The sequence below is a fragment of the Crocuta crocuta genome, unplaced genomic scaffold (assembly GCF_008692635.1).
Source record: "Crocuta crocuta isolate KB4526 unplaced genomic scaffold, BGI_CrCroc_1.0 scaffold61, whole genome shotgun sequence".
Taxonomy (NCBI): Eukaryota; Metazoa; Chordata; class Mammalia; order Carnivora; family Hyaenidae; genus Crocuta; species Crocuta crocuta.
This window is the reverse complement of record NW_027528369.1, coordinates 49,017-56,726: the sequence shown is the minus strand read 5'-3', so window position 1 is coordinate 56,726 and position 7,710 is coordinate 49,017. Positions and strand designations below refer to the sequence as shown.

Here is a 7,710-nt window from a genome sequence, read left to right as displayed (position 1 = left end):
CAGGCCTTCCTCCAGGGCCTTCTGTGGATCCTCCACGGTTTTCAGAAGAGGAAACCCGCCTGAGGTCACACCGCCAGGCCCCTGTCACCACACCTACATCTGGTGACTGAAGGGCAAAATGGGGGCGGGGAGAGCGAGGCTAAGTGGCCCCTCCTCGCCTTCAGGATCCCAGCTGCTGTTGGAAGATGCAGATTGGAAAGGAGAGAGCGAGGAGAAAGAAGAACCAAAGGTGAGGACACTTGCCGACGGAAAATGGCAGCTGGCCAGCCCAGTGCCAAAAGTGTGTGTCTGGAGCACATGACAGGTGCGGGCACCCCACCTTGGCCTCCGGTTGTGCGTCACCTTCTGCAGTGGGAGGGGTGCCTCGCTAGACACCCCCCCCTCCCGCCCCCGGGCCGTGTTGAGACAGGCCCCTGCGGGGGTGCGCCTCACGCCTAAGCTCTGCCCCAGGGCAACACTTACCTAGCACTAAGCAAGGTACACCCCGTTGCCCTCTCCTCCGGAGTGCTGCCTGGAGGAGGGACTGGGTCCCCAGATGACAGTTCCTTAGAGTCGAGGGATCGTAAATGCCTCTCACACTGTACCTCCTTCCCTGGGTGTGTGCAGTTCCCACCTCGAACTTTGCTGCAAAGCCATTTTCTCTGCTCTCCTAAAGCAACTTAGATCCCCAAGTACTGTCAGATGCGACCTTTGTGCACGGGCAACTCGGCCACAATAAGGAAATGGAATGTGGAAGTCCAGAAGATTCTTTTCATTTCTCATGAGCTATTTACTTATTAAAGTTTTTATTTATTTTGAGAGAGAGAGCATGCGAGCAGGGGAGGGGCAGAGAGAGAGAATCCCAAACAGGCTTCGCGTCTTCAGCGCAGACCAATGTGGGGCCCGATCTTACAAACTGAGATCATGACCTGAGCCGAAAGCCAGAGTCAAACGCTTAACCAACAGAGCTACCCAGGCACTCCAGTCCAGAAGATTCTGCCCTGCTTCCCGCCACGTGGAATGGCCCAAACTACAGAGACCTTCTCTTAGGGTCTCCTGTCCATGGTCTGCCAGTGAGCTTTCATTGTGTTGTTCCCTCAGAAAGCTGATGAGGTAAACTGTGTGATCTGTGCTTAAGTAAGGTACAAGGCGGCTGCCAGGGGGAGGGGACGGAGAAATTAACATGGCATAAGGAGAGCACCACCCTAGTCTGACACATTGGGGTTGCCTGTCCTGCCTCTAACCTGAAATCAGTGCTACTGTGCCGTGACCCAGGTGGTGTCCCTCTGAGTCTCAAGATTCCTTGTTCAGAAGGTTGCCGAGAAAGGTGAGTAGTCCTGCTCTGCCTACCTCACAGTGGTTTAGTAAAGGAAGTACACACGATCCAAGTGCTGAGTTACTGTAATTGTGCACCTGGCCCCTAGCTCCCCAAGACAGCCAGGCTTATGTGAGTATAAATTAGCACTTTGAGGAACACTCTGGCGATGTCTAACCTGGAGCTGCTCTCAGCCCACGACATAGCAACTTTATTTGTAGGTTGACATCCTGGAGAAGCAGCACAGGGAGGCAGGCTTGTCGGGGATCATGAAAACCTAGACACCACACGGTGCCCGTTCAGAGAAAGAATCAGGTGTGAAATAGTCACGTGGTGGAATGGCATACAGCAGAGAGCCGAGCGACGAGGGCTGCATGCCTCGGCACGGATGAGCCTCATAGGCAGCGCTGATGCAAAAAGCAACCAGCAGAACTCCTAATGTATGATCCCGATTATACAACTTCAAAAATGTGAACATGTCGTGGATGCCCAAAGCTGCAAATGCACTGAATGTCACTGAATTTTATACTTTAAAATTGTCGGGTTTATGTAAGGTGAATCTCACCTCAAAAGCATATTTTAACTTGCAAAAGATATTATACCTTGGTTCAAAATATGGAGAGTATGTAATTATATATATAACATACATATAAATATAATTATATATAATGAATGGGTGATAGACACTAACCTCAGCATAGCAGTTACCTCTCATGGGATAGGGAAGGTTATATGATCAGAGACAGAAAAGGAGTTTCATTTACAGATATGGTTTTATATCTTGAACTGGGAGGTGAGGACACAGATGTTTCTTAGATTATTCATGATACCTTTATTTTCTAACGTATTTCAAGACATATTTTCTTAAATAGACAAGGTCACATTAAGAAAAAAATTTTTTAATGTTTATTTTTTTTTGAGAGAGACACAGAGTGTGAGCAGGGGAGGGTCAGAGAGAGGGGGAGACACAGAACCCAAAGCAGGTCCAGGCTCTGAGCTGTCAGCACAGAGCCCGACGCAGGGCTCAAACTCACGAACTGTGAGATCGTGACCTGAGCCCAAGTCAGCCACTTAACCGACTGAGCCACCCAGGCGCCCCAGACAAGGTCACATTTAAACTTGCATTACCCGGTTCATTTTACAGAGAGATGTCCAATGGATTGGCAGCTCAGGGATGCAGGGTTTGCGGTGATGATGAGCCTACATTCCAGAATGATATTCCCAGATGGCTCCTGGAACATCTCCCCCGAGACCAGTGACTCACTGAGGCGAACTAAGAGGTGCCCCCCCAACTTGCCTTTCTCTGAAAAGCAGGGTGGGCAGCTAGGAGGGGAGAGGGGTCTGTGCTTGCACCGTACCCTCCCCCGGCACGCCCAGTGGTTGGAGAATGCTGAGTCAGCCTTCCCGTTGCCCACATGGTCTTGACCAATGCACACAGGACACAAACAGGCCGTATGCCAGAAAGCTGCTGCAGCAGGCCTTGACTTGTTAGATACAAATAAATGGTCCCTGACCCAGATAAATGAGCTTAAAATTTGAAGACACCAGACACTGAGTGGATTTTTTAGTAGAAGATATGGAGCTGTTCATTTTCAAGCTCCGCCCAGCGTCCTGAGCTGTCCTGGTGGCCCTTGGGCCACAACTGTGACACGGGGCTGCTGTGGGTGCCTGCTGTGAGAGGCGTGGGCAGGCTCCTCGGTGTGGACCGTTGCCGCCCGGCTCTCTGGCTTTACCTCTTCCGCCTGACATCTTTGCGCTGCCGTAACCTAAGCCTGTCTGTGTTTGGGGCACCAGGACTGACAAATGGAAGACATTTTTTTTTAAGTCTGGAAGCTCTTGGGGGCCCTGAGTCTGGGGCAGGGTTGACCCTCTGTGTTCTGGACGCTTCACCAAAATTGCCTCATCTTTACTGTTGTCTTCAGCCGGACCTCACAGTTCTGTCACAGCTCTGCCATGGAGCTCCATTATGGGAACTTTGAATTTGAGGCTGTGAGGTCCTCAGACATAAGGAGGGGATTCTGCTCATTCCCAATCACATCCCCCCCAGCCCTCCTACACCAGCAGTGTCTCAGATGACCCATGTGTGTCCTTAGGCGCGCTGCGGACAGCTGGAGCTGGACATGATGAGAATAAGCATCACTGCACATACCTCTTTTGTCTCTGCAATTCCGGTAGCGTTTTCCACAAAACACCCATTGTTTTTATTACACCCATGTGGTGTAATAAAAAATAATGTTTTGGGTGCAGTTCTGGGTTCCTAAAACCCTCGGAATTCGTATGCTCATGGAAGATTCCCTAGATAACTTCAAGATGGGGACTGGTCACCAGCGCAAAACCACCCCTGCAGCTAGAGGTTTAAAACATTTAGCCCCATCCCCCGGACCTCTGGGGAGGAAGGAGAGGCCAGAGATGGAGTCCATTCAGGCCAGAGATTTAATCAATTGTGCCTATGTTATGTGACCTGGGTAAAAACACCTCAACCAGAAAGTCTGGGGAGCTTCTGAGTCGGGGGACACATCCACGTATCGGGGAGGGTGGCGCACCCCGACTCAACAGGCACACAGGCTCTTGCGCTGTGCCCTTTGGGGCCACCTTCATCCGTTTCACTTGTATCATTTATAACAAACTATAAGTAGAGCACTTTCCTGAGCCTGTGAGTTCTGGCAAATTATCAAACCTCTTGGGGGTGTTTGTGGGCTGGGCAGGGGTGTGAGTAGTCTGCGCATCCCATTTTCAGCTGGCGTCTGAAGTGGGGGCAGTCCTGTGTGACTGAACCTTGCATCTTGGGGGGGGCGGGGGGGGTCTGTGCCAACTCTGGGTAGTCAGTGACAGAACTGAATCGGACCGTAGGACAACCAGATGATGTGAGAATTGGTTAGACCCCATTTTTGCATGTTAACGCCAAACATCTACCACAGGTGACCTAGAGGCAGCGTAATCTGGTGAGACTCGCCCATCGGAGAGTGACCTGCATGAGCACATGGCTTGGCCCCCTGCCTCCTCTGCCCCATTTCTGCATCCATAAAACAAAGAGGAAGGATGAACTAATCTCAGGGAGCGAACACGAGGAATCTGCATTTCTGACAAGCAGTCAGGTGGTGCGTATGCACTCTGAAGTTGGAGAACCTCTGCTCCTTGCCTCCCTGCTTATTAAAAATAAAAAAGCCTCCAGCTATGCATTTAGGAGAATTCCACCTTCCTTTATTCTTGCCACTTCAAATAATTCAAACTCCTAAATTCCTGCCGCGTCAGCACACCGTAACGAGTAAGCCCAGGTTTCTTCGCCACCGTCTGCTGAGACCCACCTGCGGGAACTTTATCCTCCTTTGGAAAGTCTTTGGAAGGCCGGCAAAGAACTGAGCGGGAAGCCCTGTGAAGTTATCAGCAACTTGGAGAAGCAGCTGACGTAAGGCCTGGGGAAGCAAGCAAGAAATTCCCACGACAAAATCCACCCAAGTCCCAACAAACACAGCTGAAGAGGCAGCGCTTTGCTGCCAGGTCGGCGACAGACGGCGCGGCCCACGTGCACACACGCACGTGCTCACGCCAGCGAAGCTGAGTGTGTCGTGTGCCAGCCAGGTTGCCCTGCAGCTTGGAGAAGACCCAAGCCACCAGCGGCGGAACACTCCTGTCAAAACCAGCCCCGAGAGAGGCAGATTCCCCAGCTCCCACTGGCCCAGCTGGCGCAGGTCTTCCTGCCAATGCGAGCTGGGCCTGCACCAGACTTTTCCCCTCTCTTCTCCCTTCTGATTATAGAAGGAAGCTGTTCATTGTTGGAAAAGCCGAAAGCAGAAAAGTTGAACAGAATTTAAATCTCTCATCATCTGACTAACAGAGAAAACTGCTATCTTCATTTTGGGATACTTTCAGATGTTTTCCCATGTTTTTACATAGTTTTTCGTAAGGCAGATGGAATTATACTAGACCTGTGCGGCTCAACACAGAGCCTACTGACCACACATGGCTATTGATAAATAGGGGCACCTGGGTGGCTCAGTTGGTTAAGCGACCGACTTTGGCTCAGGTCATGATCTGAGTCCATGAATTCAAGCCCCACGATGGGCTCTATGCTGACAGCACAGAGTCTGGAGCCTGCTTCAGATTCTGTCTCCCTCTCTCTGCCCTTCCCCTGCTCACACTCTGTCTCTGTCTGTCTGTCTGTCTCTCTCTCTCTCTCTCAAAAATAAATATTTTTTAAAAACTTCTCTTACCTTTTAAAAAAATGTTATGTCTTTATTTCATTTTGAGAGACAGAGATAGAGAGCGAGCGGGGGAGGGGCAGAGAGAGAGGGAGACACAGAATCTGAAGCAGCTCCAGGCTCTGAGCTGTCAGCACAGAGCCCAACGTGTGGCTCGAACCCACAGACTGTGAGATCATAACCTGAGCTGAAGTCGGACACTTAACCTACTGAGCCACCCAGGCACCCCAAAAATAAATAAATGTTTTTAAAACTTAAATAAACAAAATGAAAATTAATTTTAAAATTTTTAAGTAGACTCCACTGCCAAAGTGAGGCTTGAACTCACAACCCTAAGATCTGGAGTTGCATGCTCTACGGACTGAGCCACCCAAGTGCCCCTAAATTTAAATTTTAAATTCATTAGAATTCAAAATTGAAAAAAAAGAATTCAAAATTCAGTTTCTTAGGCACCCAGCCAAATATTTCAAGTGCTTAGTAGTCACATGTGACCAGGGGCTACAACATTGGACAGTATGGACACCCAACATTTCCATCATCACAGGATTCTTTCGGATTGAATGGCTATATGCAATTTCGTATTCTCCTTTGTTTAACCTGTGGTATATACCATGAACATTTCCCATTGACTCAAACATTCTTTGAGAAAACTATTTTAACAGCTGTAAAAAAACGCTATTACGTGGTTGTGCAATAATTTATTAATACTGTTGGTCACTGAGGTTCCCCACTTTCTGTTGTTGTAAATAATGCCATGATGAACTGCCTTCTCCTTAGATCTTGATCTGTATCCTTGTTTATTTCTACATCACTTCTACAAGTAAAGTTATCAGGGAGGGCACACATTTTCAAAGCCTTGAAATATGACGTCCATTTACCTCCCAGAAAGTCTCCCTCCTCTCTCCAGCAGAGTGGTTGTGCTCCTCTCTTCCTGTGCAAACCCTCTGAGACCATAAGATTCAAAGCACCCTGCCTGCCTATCTCTGAGCATGGAGCCCAGGGCTTTGGGTGAAATGTGTCTGGAACTAGGAGGAGAATGTCCATACATGGAGAAGACTGGACTAGATCATGCCTGAGTGCCAGAACCTTCTGTGGTACCAGCTCAGCCCAGCCCAGCTCTGTCTCTGGAAGACACATTTGAACAAGGCAGGCATGATGGTTGATTTTATGAGTCAACCAACCAGCCTGGGCTAAAGAATGCCAAGATAGCTGCTAGTACAGGTCTGTAAGGGCTTTTCTGGGAGAGATTAGCATTTGAATAGGTAGACTGAGTAAAGGTCATTGTCACCAGTATGGGTGGCCTTGCGTCATCCAATCCACGGGGGGTCTGGATAGAACGAAAGGTGGAGGAAGGCAAATTTGTACTCTCTTTGAGCTCAGACATCCTTCTCCCATCCATCAATGCTCCTGGGTCTTGGAGCCTTTGGACTTGGACTGAGACATACACGGTCAACTCCCCCTGGGTCTCCAGCCCACAGATGCTGAACATGGAACCTGACAGTCTCTCTGTCTCCTAGTGCTGCTTCTCCTCTGGAGAACTCCGCTAACGTACCAAGAATATGCCTCAGGACTTCATTCATCATAAGCCTGCTTTGTGGCACATTCATCTGTGTGTTGCTCTAAACACTTTCTGAATCTAGTTAGCCTCTCACCTCTCAGGGCAATTGTGTTTTGTGCAGTTAAGAGGCGGGTCTTGAGGCCCTGAGTTGCTGTTGGTAAAGCATCCAACTCGTGATCTCCGCTCAGGTCATGGTCTCATAGTTCATGAGTTCAAGCCCCACGTCTGTGCCATCAGAACAGAGCCTCTTTAGGACTCTGTATCTCCTTCCCCTGCCCCTCCCCCATTTGTTCGTTCTTTCTCTCTCTCTCAAAATAACTTAAAAAAAAAAAAAAAAGAGGTGGACCTTTAAGGCGTGCCTGGCGGACTCAGTCAGTAGAGTATGCAACTCTTGATCTCAGAGTCATGAGTTCAAGCCCCATGTTGAATGTAGAGCTTACTTTAAAAAAAAAATGGGGGGGGGTGCCGAGGGCAGCACCTGGATGGCCCAGTTGATTAAGCATCTGACTTTGGCTCAGGTCATAATCTCATGGTTTGTGAGTTCAAGCCCCACATGAGGCTCTGTACTGACAGTTCAGAGTCTGGAGCCTGCTTCAGATTCTTGTCTCTCCCTTTTTCTCTGCCCCTCCCCTGCTTGAACTCTGTCTCTCTCTGTCTCA

The 7,710-nt window shown here is 49.3% G+C and overlaps 1 long non-coding RNA gene across 3 annotated transcripts in view; it reads left to right on the top strand.

Annotated features, from left to right (window-relative positions):
- The window catches only part of LOC144223451 (uncharacterized), a 6,826-nt gene extending 1,372 nt beyond the window's left edge, over positions 1 to 5,454 (top strand). Inside the window, exons 2-4 of one of the 3 annotated variants that reach the window (XR_013332689.1) lie at positions 165 to 229; positions 2,439 to 2,574; positions 4,213 to 5,454. This is a non-coding gene — a long non-coding RNA (uncharacterized LOC144223451). Of the gene's footprint in view, positions 1 to 18; positions 230 to 830; positions 1,307 to 2,438; positions 2,575 to 4,212 lie in introns of those variants that run through there. The other 2 variants (XR_013332688.1, XR_013332690.1) reach the window with 2 other exon arrangements.
- Positions 5,455 to 7,710: the final 2,256 nt, after the last annotated feature.